The sequence below is a fragment of the Marmota flaviventris genome, chromosome 1 (genome assembly GCF_047511675.1).
Source record: "Marmota flaviventris isolate mMarFla1 chromosome 1, mMarFla1.hap1, whole genome shotgun sequence".
NCBI lineage: Eukaryota > Metazoa > Chordata > Mammalia > Rodentia > Sciuridae > Marmota > Marmota flaviventris.
This window is the reverse complement of record NC_092498.1, coordinates 44,176,759-44,191,508: the sequence shown is the minus strand read 5'-3', so window position 1 is coordinate 44,191,508 and position 14,750 is coordinate 44,176,759. Positions and strand designations below refer to the sequence as shown.

General features: G+C 39.9%; 1 protein-coding gene across 1 annotated transcript in view; it reads right to left on the bottom strand.

The window, feature by feature from the left end:
* Nucleotides 1-6,032, bottom strand: part of Met (MET proto-oncogene, receptor tyrosine kinase) — a 117,989-nt gene extending 111,957 nt beyond the window's left edge. The window contains exon 1 of the mRNA XM_027926370.2: nucleotides 5,493-6,032. The gene's annotated coding sequence lies outside the window, so the exon portion shown is untranslated. The remainder of the gene's footprint in view (nucleotides 1-5,492) is intronic.
* Nucleotides 6,033-14,750: the final 8,718 nt, after the last annotated feature.

Here is a 14,750-nt window from a genome sequence, read left to right as displayed (position 1 = left end):
ATTCCTTTGGAAAAAATAGATTGCAACACTGATCTGATTGCTTTTAAAGGGCACACAAAACCAGCAAGGCGGTGCAAGTTTTGAATTTCAATGGCAGAGGAATAACAACAGGCAAAGTTCTGTCAGATTAAAAAAAAAAAAAAAAAAAAGCCAATATTCCAATGTGAGGTTTTATCCTGAATGAGAGAACTTGGGAATTAAGTTCATATATAAAGTTAGGATGGATTCAGATTTCAGAGAATGACTATTTCAGTTTAAGAATAAAACAACTAGACTATTCTTTACTTTAGAAATACACCTACTTGATGCACAATATGTGGGTTGATAAGTTGAGAAAATAAGTATGTAACAATAGGTGATCAATTATAAAATATTTTTTTTCTTTTTTGAATTGCTTGATTTACAAGGGAAAATTTTGAGAATTATAAAAAATAAAATATTTTTCAGAAGTGGTTATGGGGCTCTGGCTGTGCCCGATGCGGAATCCTACAGGACCCAAAGGTTCCACAGGGGACAACTTGGCAGACATAGTGAGGAACCAGAGTGTGTACCTGGAACCCCCAGGGGCCAAATATGGCCTGCAGACTTTCTGTCTCTTTAGGCCTTAGAGTGTTTTAAAGACACTGAATCAACATTTTAAAACTGGGAGATGTTTAGCTTCTTTTGAAAATTTGAAAGATGCCAAGTACCGCTTGGGCCTGGGCCTCTCATCCTGAGCCTTAAGGTGACTCTCATGATGCCAAATGGTGACTGTCCCCTCAGGTAAGGCGTTTTCCAAGCAATAACTAGCTCCTAGTGAAACGGTTAGTTTTGCTCGTTTAAGTTACCTATTTCCAAATCTTCATTCAGGACATAGGTCATAACAGAGGGAGGAGGAAAGGAGGAAGAAAATCAAACGTGGTTCCTTAACACTGGAAAGGCAAGAGAAGAGAAGGAAAAGAGAAGCGCACAGCACAGAGGCTGCACAACATCAGCAATTGCCTCCTTTCCTGTCTCTAGGTTCATACTTTGGAAAGGATCGGCAACAAAGGCCGTGGACTAGGCTCACAGTATAGAAAATAAGGAGGTCCAAATGGACCAATATCTCTGATGGAACATGGCTCAGGGGAATGTAGAGAAATGCTGTACATTTCTTTCCATACCTCATAAACCAAGAGGTATGGGTCGCCCCTCTATTTTCATCTTTGAAACTGTAACTGTGGTGGACATTGTCCAGATTCCCCAGCCCCTAAAACCAGAGACTCTGTGAACAGCTGTGCAAGCTGTTCACTGCATGATTCCAGGAAAAAAAAAAAAAAAAAAAAACCAAGATGAGAAGGGAACTCTTGAGGAGTGCTCCCAATATTTACATGACTCACCCCCATCTCCATAGGTTCTAGCTCAAACCTTTGATGTGAGGCCTTCCCTGACCTCGCTACTGAATTTTTCTATCACCACCCTACCCCCTCTTAAGCTTTGATGGTGTCTATTCTCCTTCACCACTTTATTCTGCCATGCAGCTCTTATCACTACCTAACATGTAACACATTTGACTTGCATGTTTATTGCTCACTTGCCTCAACAGAAGAGAGCATCATGAGGTCAGAAGTTGTTTTTCTGCTTTATTCTCTACTAAAACACCGATATCTAGAACTAAGCCTAGTAGGTGCTCAACAAATCATTCTGCATGAATGACTTAAATCCTCAATCACATTTTCAGAGTATAAGAACCTGACTCTCATTAGAACTGGTAATTCTCTAACCACATTTCCTTCATTATATTACAAGAAACATTTTAAAGTTCTATCACCCATTATATAATGTATATGTCCCAGAGTCTTTAGCTGATTTCTGGGAGGCCTATAGCTACATAATTTATCACAGATTTAAAAATCAACAAGAGTAACCTGCATAAACACACTTGCACATGCTTACACAATCACAGGAAGAAATGCATATGCCTTTGTGTGTGATTGCAAAGTTAACTATTCCCCATTTCACAGTGCTCACACCTCCTGCTATAATGCCACATGTGTGATTTTTCTCTCAATTATATTTTACAGCTTATAAAAACACTTTCTTCATTTTTTCCCTTGAAAAGCAAAAGTAGTCAGATTTTACTGGATGTTTTTATTGAAACAAAACCCAAGGGGAATATTTTAAACTGTTTAACACAGCTGAAGAGATATCTGAGAATGAGCTCTCTGATGAAAGTGCAGATTACAAAATTACTCACAGCTTTTAATCTGATAACAGGAGAACACCCCACACATATGAATGAGGCCTTTACTTGGTATGTCCTACTACAAAAAGAGAAAAGGAGAAATAGAGATAGAGAGGGAGGAGATGAGAAAAACTTCAGGAAATGTTAGATTCATCATCTATCACTAACTTACAGATTCCATCCGATAAGCTCATTGGAAAAATTTCTCCAAGAGTGAGCCTGGCTTGATGACTTGGGTATGTGGTGCTATTGAGAGGATGGGGTTGGGCTCAAGTTCAGTTTCCTTGACTATTATATGGGACTATTAAGCTATTAATATCAGTCATACCCAGCTCCCAGTATCAGAAAGATGATACATGAAGAAGCTGCTTGAAAAATTTAAAGTCTTTAAACTCGAATCTTTTTAAAAAATATATTTATTTTTTAGTTGTAGTTGGACACAACATCCTTGTTTTATTTATTTATTTTTATGTGATGCTGAGGATTGAACCCAAGGCCTCACACACGCTAGGCAAGCATTCTACTGCTGAGCCACAATCCCAAGCCTAGACTCAAATCTTTTGATTTTTAAAAAATTCTGTTACTTAGTAGCAAATGGGAATATTTTTACTGTCTTTCTCATATAATGTCCCCTTAAAGATTATATGGATTTGCACTCCATTTTATGTATGTGATGCCTGTCTGCATAACTAGATTGTAAACCCTTCAGGGGCAGATGGGCAGATCATTCATTATTTCCTTTAAAGAAAAAATACTCCTAGTACCCAGCACATATGATACTCAAAGTAAAGTTCAGTTATTTTTGGTGAGGCAAATGTGGGCCTGGCAGCAACTCGGTGTCTGTTAAGAACAGAGAATCAAAGTAATCCTGAATTGACATTAGTCAGCGTACCTATCATTTATTACTAAGAGCTGACTATTTATTTTGCACTGAGAAAAGCCTATGCAGAAAACTCTGCCCTGAGGGCTTGGTGTCAAATACATGAGTTCCAACATACATCAGCCAAGAAAAAGAAACAAATTCCCTGGCATTTAAGTTTCTGCATGTATTTTCTCCCCCTAAGCGAGCACAATAAGAAAACTAGGCGTCCCATGAACAAACATAGTAAACCAAGGGAAATCTCAGGGACGGGGAAAAGAAAGCATAGATGGCTCTGATGAGAATCACTAAATGTAATGACAGTAAAGAAGAAACCAGGAAACTGGAATGGAGAAATGTGGACACAGAGGGTTTGGAAAGGGTTGTGACCAAGAAAAGAGAAGAGGACGAGAAGGAAGGAGCAGCGAGATGGGAGGCGATCTGAATGTGTGTGCTACCTTAAAATTGCTTTGATGTAGCCACTAGACAAAGTGGGTGTCCTGAGAGGAAAGTGTCCTTCAGAGTTATTCACTTTAAAATAACCATATTTGAGAAGAAAAGTTCACTTGGGGCTATTATACAGATTGGCAAAAGAAAAACTAGACCAATTCTATTTTGAACTATTTGTTTCTGACAACAGCTACAACAGTTGATTCTTAAAATGTATCAAGAAATCAAGCCCTCATTAAGAAGAAAATTCAAGATTACTGTAGGGTATATGCTTATAAGGTCTTAAAATGAATTAATAAATTATAGGAATTTCCTCTACTTAGAAAAATGTTATTTTTCTCTGATTGTAGGTTTAAAAGTAGTGAAAATATTAGTTTTGAGCTTTCACAGTGATTGGCCATGGTTCATCTGGTACATTTTTATCATTCAGATAAACCTCATCCTCTAATTCTGAAAGCATCAAATATAAATCCGTATTGCAAATGATCAAGAACAAAGCATCTTTGAAAAAGGAGTAGGCAACAGACGGTCTTCTATCTGTCATAAATCCCATCTTACTCAAAACAAGATATGTTTAAGTTAATAGCTATTGGCTTATGCTCTGTTAAGTTTGAAAACTGAACACAAATTTTAAACTACCAGTATATTTTATAGGCAATCAGACACGTTTTTTAGTACTACAAAAATTTCTTACAAGTGATGTAAATATTACTTGTGTCATTCATCAGTTCAAAAAGTAAAAGACTTGCCACAAGAGACTAAAGCACCTCATCATTTTTCCTTTATGGATTTTGACGGGTTGCAAACAAAGCCCAAGAAGCTTCTAGCTGGAAAGGAAAGCTATATACCTGCAAATAATCCCAGCATCACTTACACTGTTCACATAAAAGCACAATTTATGTCCCAGTAGCAAAGAGAATCATGATGTACATCATTTTCAGATCATCTTCATGCAGCAAAAATTCATTAGTCAGCTATAATAGTTTAGCTGTAAAGGAAAATAATGTTTTTCTGAATTCATTTGCATGGCAATGTGCATGTGTCTGGCTGATGGAAACCACAGAATAAATCTCCACCCAATGCTACAAAATGTGAACAGTCTTCTTAAAATTCAGTCTATATTCCCTCCTGCATCGGCTTTTCCAATCCTCTCATATTCACGGGCCATCTTAACTTGGCAATTAAAGTATCCTGATTATTTTGCCTAAGAGAGTTGACAATATTTCATTCTGCTCAAGAGCTCCTTTGAACATAAAACTGTGATAAGGGAAAATCCACTAGGCAACTATTCATGCGTGAGCCCCAGGAACCCTTTCCAACTGCCAAATAGCAAATGGCTCTTTTTAAAACATAAGAGATATGAAACGGGAAACCACCATACTTTGGAGTAAATTCTGCATTGTACTTTTTATGGGTGCTTTCTGTATTGGGTCAACACCAGCACCAGTCGAAACAGGGATCTCTGGTTCTAATCTATTTCACTTAAGAGGTAAGGTATGATTGAAAACGATGGATCACAAGCCCTGTGTGTTTGCCAGAAATGAAGAATTCTCACCGTCCCCGAAACACCTGCCCCTTGGAAAGACCCTCACATAATACAGATAAATCAGAGCTGGGAACAAGGAAATGGCTTGGCTCAAACCTTGCCAGCTGCATCACCCTGGACAGGGTGACCGGATCCCTTCTGTGAGGGCTGAGTCAGATCACAGCCTTGAAACTTGCTGGGCCATAACAGTCATTCAGCGCCTACAGCCCCAGCGGCCCCTCTCCCGTCCAAGTCACACAGGTGACCAGAAACAACCCCTGAAAGCGACAAGTCCAATTCTAGTTCCCACCTCCCTGTGTCTACATCCCTTCTGTTTCCGAAGCCCCTAAAGTCTCTCCTACATCCTCTGGAACAGCAGTCAGGTCTCTTAGGGGAACAAAAGAAAGCAGAAGAGAGGTGGGGTGCGGGATCTGAGGGGGGCTGTAGTTTTTTACCTTGAAGTGCCCAGGAACCGGCAGAGGAGAAGTCAGCGGCGTAGGGACCACCCGCGCGCTCCGCGCCTCCCCGCCTCCTCGCAGCGGGTCAGCTGTCGCCCCGCATCTGGCTCGCGCCCTTCGCCCGGCTCCGCATCTGGTCACAAAGCTCTCGGAGCGTTGCGGGCGGCGAGGGCCTCTGGGTCACCTGCGGCCGGGCCGAGCCCTAGCGCCCCGCCCGCCCGTCGGCCGCGCTGCCTCCGCCCCTAGGCAGCCGCGCGCTGCCCGGCGGTGACTCAGCCGGGCATCGGCGCGCGCGGCCCGCAGCGGCCCGGGCGCGTCCAGGCGGGAGGCACCGCGAGGTGACGGGACCCAGGAGCTCTCCCGTCCGCCCGCCCGCGCGTGCGACCCAGCACGTGTCTGTCTGTTTGTCTCGCTTGCAATTCGTCCGCCTCGTCGGCGGGTCGGAGGACCGCCGAGGTGGGGACTGGCACCACCCAGAGGGGGAAACCGGCCCCCGCCCTTCCTGCCGCCCGCTCGCCGCGCCTGGCCCCGCGGGGGTCGCGTTTCCTCCCGCCCCTCCCCCGCCCACGGCAAGGTGAAACTTTGTAGGTGGAGAAGTTTTCTTGCCCTGGCTGTGCGCTCTCTCCGCCCTCAGCTAAGGCAGTCTGAAGTTAGCACAGCGGGGGATAAGCGGGACCAAGTCTCCCCCTCCTGGTGCTCGGGTGCCCGGTGTCAGCGCGCGGAGCGCAGAGCGCACGGCCCGCACCTTCCGCGCACCCCAGCGCGTTGCCAGTGGTAAGATCCCTAGGCGCTGACCTCGGCTTCTCCCACTCCTCCACTAGCCGCCGGGCGCACGCCTGTATGCAGACAGGTTTGGGCACCACGGAAACAAGGAATTCTTTGTTGGAGACAGTGGTAGGAGTGGATGGACGATTGTCCCAAAGATTGCGTTATGCAACCGTTATCCCCTAATAGAATAACTCGGATTTCTGGAAGGAAGAACAACAGAGGAGTTTAACCTCCGAAAGGGTTCAGTTTAACTTTTTGCCCCCTGTAGCCAAAAACAGGCTGATTGAATAACTAAGGAAATAGCAGTAAGCAAACAAAACCGAACAAAAGTTTAATTCTTAAACGTTGAAGTCTCAGGTCTTTCTTTCTCTCTTTCTCTCTCAGTTTTTGGCAGTCTGCATGTTTTTTTTTTTTTTTTTCCACCTTTAAAAAAAATGGTGCACTATAATTGTACATATTGATGGGATCTGTCGTTCCATATTCGTAGGTGCACACAATATAGTAATATAATTTGGCCAATATCACTCCCCAGCACTTTCCCCCTCCCTCCCCACTTCTCACTTCTTGGTACAGCTTTCTCTTTTTAAAGGGTTTTGGAATCTTAGTGAATTGAATTAGGATTCGTTTGTTAAGATACATTTTTGTATTTTACATGTAAAAATTGGCATTGATCTACAAGAATAAACAAACACTTAAAGGTAGTAGGATCTAAGGAACTCCATTACCTGTTAGAACTTAAAAGTTCTTTCCAAGTTCCATAAGGGCTTTTTCAGTAATGGCAGGGTATGAGAGGTGGATCTGTTTTTCATTGGCAGTTATGGGACAAAATAACAGTTACTATGCAGGTTCAGGTATTATTTTCTATAGAATGGAGAATAGGAAAATACAGTAAGACTAGTTATCATTTTCCAAGAACTTAGTGTGTGCCAGGTACATTACCAGAGACTACAGAATGATTTGAATACACAAAAGTGATTATCTTATTATTCCAATTCTGTAGAAAAGGAAAGTCCCCATTACATTAATGGAGTCCTCATAGAATCATTTATAGATGAAGAAATAGTTTCTAAAATTCCTAGGAGGGTAACACAGCTGGAGGTAAGAAAGGTAAGGTTAGCCCGCAGCTCTCAAATACCAATGCAGGTATCCTCACACCATGCCAAAGGCCTCAGTTGGGCAAGACTAGATAAACAACATACCCCTACTGAAGATTTTGTGGGGTTGGGGTTGTGACTCAGTGGTAGAGCATTTGCCTAGAATGTGTGAGGCACTGAGTTTGATTCTCAGTACCACATATAAGTAAATAAATGAAATAAAGGCCTACTAACAACTTTTTTAAAAAGTAAAAAAAAAAGATTTTGTAATACTGCATGGCATAACTTAAAACAATTATAGTTTACACTAAAATGCTGATTTACTGGATATAGGACACTGGGCCTGCTTTTGGACAGATCAGTTAATTTTGATTTCAATAATAGCTTTTAATAAAAGGTGAATAAATGAATTTACACACACACTTAGCCACAGTAATCCAAATGAATGATTAGAGTGCTGTTTCTATTTCCTGGTTTCCATAGCAATATGTTAACTGGATTTTTACATTGCATTATGTAGTCGCCTTAACAGGTTTTTGAGTTTGAGTGCCATGACAAAAATATAAAAGAAAAAAGTACAATTAAAGTTGTAGAAAGACTCAGAAAAGCCAGTGAAAACTAGAAAATAGATTATAAATTCAAACAATGTAGTTCGTATTTGTTACACTGAAGTTTCCTAGTTTCTAGTTACTGACAAATTTCAATCCTGTTCTGAAATGGGATTGAAAATCATTTTGATTAACCACAAGAAGGTAACAGTTTATAAAAATAACCAAGATTATCATAACAAAAAGAATCTGTGTGAAAGTCAAATAATCTTTACACATTATCTAGATAGATTTAATGGGGGAAAGTGTTGGAAATAATTTCACATTTTAGGCAATGCAGACATTCTAAAACATAATAGGAGTTCTAAAACTTAGTTCTGGTTTTGCAGCAAACTTTAATTGTTGCTCTTTCACTCTCTTGGGGTCCACAGCATGGGTGATACACTGTATGATGAAATTCTATTGGTATTTTCCTAACCAATCCAAATCACTTGTGGCTGGCACTCTTGGCTGGCTAACCCAGCACCTGTTCCCAACTAGGTTTTCCCTTCTCTCCCTCCACTCTTCATGTTGGGAAAGATAAATATTTGTTTTCCCAGACTCCTTTGCAGCTGAACATGGCCATGTGATGTCATACTGGCAATGAAGTACAGAGTGAAAGCTTATGAGGCCTTTTAGAAAGGGTTTAATTTCATGACTATAGGGACCTGAGAAGTTGATGCTAACCTTTCTCCTTCTTTTTTTTTTTGGAGGGGGGTACCAGGGATTGAACTCAGGGTCACTCAACCAGTGAGCCATATCCCTAGCTCTATTTTGTATTTTATTAGATACAGGGTCTCACTGAGTTGCTTAGCATCTTGATAAATCGCTGAGGCTTGCTTTGAACTCTTGATCCTTGCCTCAACTTCCTGAGCTGACAAATTTCAATAAGGAAGCCAGGGGTGCACCACTGCACCTGGCTTCCTTATTTTCTTGATTTCATATATGATGCCCAATAGGAAACTAGCCATTTTGCCACCACGAAAGAAAATAGTGGCACCAATATTGCTGAGCAATAACACCGATGCCAGTGAGTGCTTGCTTCCAGATTCTTTGGTGGAAAAATACTTGTTCCAGATACTGTTAGCCAGGGTTTCTGACATCTGAAGAAAAAGCATTAAAGATGGATATACCCCTTGAATGAGGAGCAAGACATCTGCAAGAGTGAGTTCACATAGTAGTTAAGAGTCTGGGTTTAAAAACCAGACAACTTGCATTTCAATTCCTTCTGTGCTTCTTGCTATGAGCCAGTAAGCTCCCTGTACTGTGGCTGCAAAATGGTGATAATAATAGGGTCAAAATGAAGATTAAATGAGGAGCAACAAGTAAATCACATGGGATAGCATCTGGCAAAATATAAGTGGTTAGAAATCATGAGCTGTCCACATCCACATGTTTGTGGATAACACATAATACTAAATTATTGAGAACTCATCTCCCGACCTTGAGATGGGGCCAATGGTAGCTCTGATCGAGAAAAAGATAAAGGTATCTCCTGCTCGAAATATGCCACATCCTTTTCACTCTTGCTTCAAACATTAAATTTGTATCTTCAAAGATACCCTTTAAATTCCTTTACTTAGTGCTTTTGTTGAAATAAAAACAAAAGCAACCTCCTTAGAATAGGGGTTTCATGTTTGCAACCTGTGGTGAATATGGCCTGCAGACAGTCATAGGCCATATTGTTAAAAATACTGAATATTTTTAACAAGTCTGAATCATGTAGACAGAACACGTGTTCTTCAGTTTGCCGTTGACCTGTCATCTTCTCTTGTATTGTATCCTTCTCCCTCTGCTCTCTCCTATAGGCATTAGGATTGTGACTCCTGCCTTAGAGTATTCATTTTTGGATTCTTTCCTTCTCTCTGCTGTGTTCCCTGCCCTGTTATCCATGTTACTGTGCCTAAGACAATGTCAATTTTCTATTGTCAAAATGCAATTCATATTGCTTCTATGTGCAAACAAAATTTGGAAATATAGTACTCCTGTAAATTTTTTAGACATTCATCATACAAATTAGAATATTGAAGGTTTTGAAAATTCATGTGGAAAATCAGAGTAGAATAAAGCAAAGCCAAAACAACACCCTTCTTAACCTCACTCACCCAATCATTTCCCAAACTTAATTGACCATGGAGTGCTCACCACCCCCCCTTAACATCTTGGGTGCCAATTTTATTTGAAACTAGTTTTATAGATAACACATTTTAGGAAATCTCACTTTAAAGAATGGCAGTGCCAGCTACAGAGAGTTAGAAATGGGCTCTTTCAATATGAACTGCTTTTATGTTGATTTGTATGGGTCAGGTACTTGTGGCTAGGCTCTAAAAATAAATACATAATGTTAAATTATCTAAAAATATGATTCAGCATATTCAATACTGAGGATAAGTACAAAACTGCTTGGCTACAAGCTGCAAGTATCACAGTTTTTATCAGAAGACTTAGCAAACTCTAGGTAGAAAAACTAAGAATAAATTACTCTTCCAATAGGATGCTGCCCTTTTGTTAGTGATTTGATTCGCTCATTTTTTGTATTTAGTTTATTGTCTCTGTTCTAAAATCAGGCAAAGATATAATGTGTTTAGCTCTCACTTATGAAATGTCTGTGGTGTATCTGTCATGTGTTTAGAGTTCGCATGTCCTCATAACAAAACTCCATACTAGGTAGCGTCCTTCTTGGTTTACGTGAGGGAAAGGAAGCTCAGAGAGATCATGTAACTTACTCAAGGTTACACAACTGGCCTGAGTCTGTCTCTTTCTAGAACAACTGCACTTCCCTTTGCAATGATTATAAACTATCTGTGACCCTGTGGTGAGTGATGAAGTCATTTGACTAGGAGCAGCTGAATTTAGGCTGCCTTCCCACCCCCCCACCCCACCCCCCGTTTTACTCTGTCAACAAAGTCAGCCATAACTTAAGACATGGCCACTCCTCTGCTTGCCTGATGCCTGGGGACCAATATTGAAGTGAAGAATAAAGGTATTGTTATCTCCTATATTTCCCATGTGTAAAACACTGTGCAGGTTGAAAAAAGTGTCTTCGGTAGACTAGGGAGTTGGGGATGCATAGGACTGAGACCCCTGGTATACAAAAAAGGATGCTCTTTCTTCTATGCCTGTTTTATAACCCCTAATTTCTCCTTTGGGAACTGTGTTGGTCTTTTTTCTGTTGTTATACCAAAACTCCAAAGGCTAAAGACTTTATGAAGATGAAAGCTTTATTTGAATCATAGTTTAGGGGACTGAAATTTCAAGATTGGGAGGCTTCATCTGTTCAGCCTTTGGCAAGGGGCCTCTTGGCTCATCACAACATGGCAGAGAAATGGAAAGGTACAGAACTCATGCAGAAGGGGCCAGGAGCATGGGGCTGCCTTGCTTTATAATGATCTACTGTAGCAAGAACTAACTCATTCCGTGAGATCTGCATTACACCCCTGTGAAGGTAGTGCCATCAATGACCTACTTACCTACCTCACACTAACCTACTTCTTAAAGGTTCCACCAGTTCAAGACCAACACACTGAGGACCAAGTCTCTATCTTTGGGGGATAAACTACATCTAAACCATAGCAGGAACCTAGGGAATGTGAGAGAGAAAAGGAAGCCCTGGATGACAGAGAGTCTGGAGTCTGAAAAGAGGATCTTTTGGAGAGTTTCTGTCCTCTTAGAAGATGAGGAACAAAGGTCAAGTCTTCCAAAAGTCCCTGGAAGGCTGCTCTCATAATTCTTTCTCCTTTCATTACCTCCTTCCCTAAGGTTATATTCCTTATTTTTCTTTCTTTTACTTTTTTCTGTCTTTTACCTTGTAAATTGGTGAGAGCATTTGGTGAAAGAAAATTTCCATTTTTATACAGCATAGCATTATAGACCATTGTCTCCCAATTAGCTTATTCATTCTATCAGTTAATTTAAATCTTGGCACTATTACAAATGGATTTAGCCAATCTTGGGAAATAATGCCCCAACAAAAATAAATGTGTTTCCTTTGTTGATCAGCATTTCTTTATGGATAGTTTCTCAAAATGTGTCTATGAGTTTGTATAATTACTGCAGTTCTAGACTTTACTGCTAACTTGATGAGTACTTTCCAGGATCAGTTTCTTCAGCTATAAAAACAGTCCTAAAGTCTGATGAAAATAGTTTTTAAAATATTAAGTATCAACCAAAGTTTTAAAGGAACCAGTTCACTTAGAGAAATATACCAAACAATTCACTAATTGTATTGTATGAAGGGGGACATTATATTAGAAAGAAAATACTTCAGCGTGTGGTTCTTATTAACTACCGCCTTGTCCAAACATGATAAAATTCTTTTTTCTATTCCAAATCAAATAATTTAATAATCAACTTAAGAATGGTATATTTGGTGAGTCCAAAAGTAAATTAAGTGATTTAAAATGGATACAAAATTTAACAGTAATGGTAAAATGTTTGAAGGGTTTGATTAGGGTCATTGTAACTATTACACATGACTAATATATTTTGAAATATAATGAAGATGGTTGCAGCAAAATTCTTTCCAACACTTTTGCATTGGCTAGAGTTTGGCCTTTTGTTTAACAACCTTAGAGTCTAAACACAATTACTATTAATATATGTTCAGACACATCGGAGAAATGGCAGTAACTCTGGCCTAAGCTTGACTTGCCAATGATGAAGTAAAAAAATAAAAGCACAGACAAATTGTGACTAGTCAAAGGTCATGCTCAGAAAGCTGGCAGTGATGCAAACTGCTTAGGGTTTCCCGTTCATTGGCCCATTATAAACATTCCTTCCTTTACTTACAAAATCCAACGAAATCCAACCAAACTGCTCCCAAGAGGCAATTGTAAACTAACCTCTAGACAAAACTGTCAGATCCAATAAAATCATCTGCAAACTTTCATGCTTATGTTGAAGGAACTTTCAAGTAGTTTATAACCTGAATTAGAAAAGATATCTTTTTAAAACTTTCCATGAAGTGTCTGATCCATCTGCTTTGGTCTGAGCTCCTCATGCTAGAGCTGATATCGAGGACCATTGGCTCTCCCAGTGCTACTGTTAACAAAATGGATTTGCCACCACAAAGTTAAGAAGAACCACATTTCCTTTGTTGTTCCACATTCCAATGACAGATCAAAAGGATGTTTAAACAGTACCAGTGAAATTGAGATGAGGATGATTATTATTATTGGTACAGAGGATGGATCCCAGCGGTGCTTTCCCACTAAGCTACATCTCCTGGCCTTTTTATACTTTTTATTTCGAGATAGGACCTTGCTAAGTTGCTGAGGATGACCTTGAACTTGCAATCCTCCTGCCTCAGCCTCTCAAATCACTGGTATTACAGGTGTGCACCAATGCATCCAGCCTGAAATTGAGTTGTTGAAATAATCTTATTAATCTGTCAATGAGATTATATGATTGGAGACCATTTCAAGATTCAGACTAAATTTCATTATTTGGCCATCTACACATACTGGATTACCTTTACTTTTTGTAAACAAATTAGCCTATATTTTATGGGAATCATAATTTTTATGGAAGTAGCTATAAATATGGAGTAAAATTTTTAAATATGTCAGATCTTATTATCCATCAATTTTTTAAAACAATTGCTTATGGGGCCCTTCCAGTGTGCCAGGGCAGTGTTAGAGCCTGGGGATACCAAAATGAATGAGTGTAATCCTTAGCATCAAGGTCTCAGTCCAGCTCTGAAGACCAGCATAAAATCAGCACACCTGCAATAACATGACAAGAGTTCGCCACTGTGCAGAGAATGTATGGACTAATTTGGTTAATTGGGAGGAATCGAGGGGATGTGGAAGGCCCTGCAAGGAAGACCACATAAGAACTTCATCTTCTTGTGAGCAGGAGTTTGCCAGGTGATCATATTTGCAAGCAGATGGAGATGATCAAATGAAATCTTAGAAGAGGGAGCCCGTGCACAGGTCTGAAATAATGTTATACCTAATGCTGTGCAAGGAATTTAGAATGATAGGGATATAGTGTGTTTGGGGTTATGGCAGAAAAGGAGGCTAAAAAATTTAGGTGAGGGTCAGAATATGTATGAGGATTATTGTGTGCTACACAGATCGATAAAGAAGATCTGTAGGGTAGGTAATAAGAAGTCATTAAAATAAGTAAAACACAGTCAGCCCTTGGTACTTATGGTTCTGCATCCTCAGATTCAACCAACCACAGGTTGAAAAAAGTTTTAAAAATTGCATTTGTACTATGTATGTATAGACTTTGTTTTTCGTGTCATTATTCTCAAAATAATAAAGCCTAACAACTATTGACATAGTTTTTATATTGTATTGAGTATTATAGGTAGACTAGAGATGATGTACAGGAGAATGTGGTTATATTATCTGCAAATATTATTTCACCTTATATATGGGACTTAAGCATTTGTAGATCTTGGAATAGGGGAGCAGGTTCTGGAACCAATCCCCCATGGATACCAAAGGACAATGGTAATTAGAATTTTATATTTTAGTGAAACCTTCTCTAGGAAGGTTTGGAGCAGGGTGAGATTGAGGCAGGTGGCAAGAGAGAAGGAACTTTTTAATCCTGGGGAACAAAGATGAAAGTGTGCTTTAAGGTGGTGACTGCTGGGATACAGCACTGGGAGGAATGTTGCATAGATATTAGGGTGTATAATACAAAGGACCACTTAGAGGTGACAGAAACTGAGCAAGACTTATTAAGGTCGACTTTTCTTACATATATCCAAACAGCATGTTGTTTACCATAAGTAGATACAATTTTTTTTGTGTCAATGAAATCTTAATAAAACTGGGGAGGGGGTTTAAAAGATT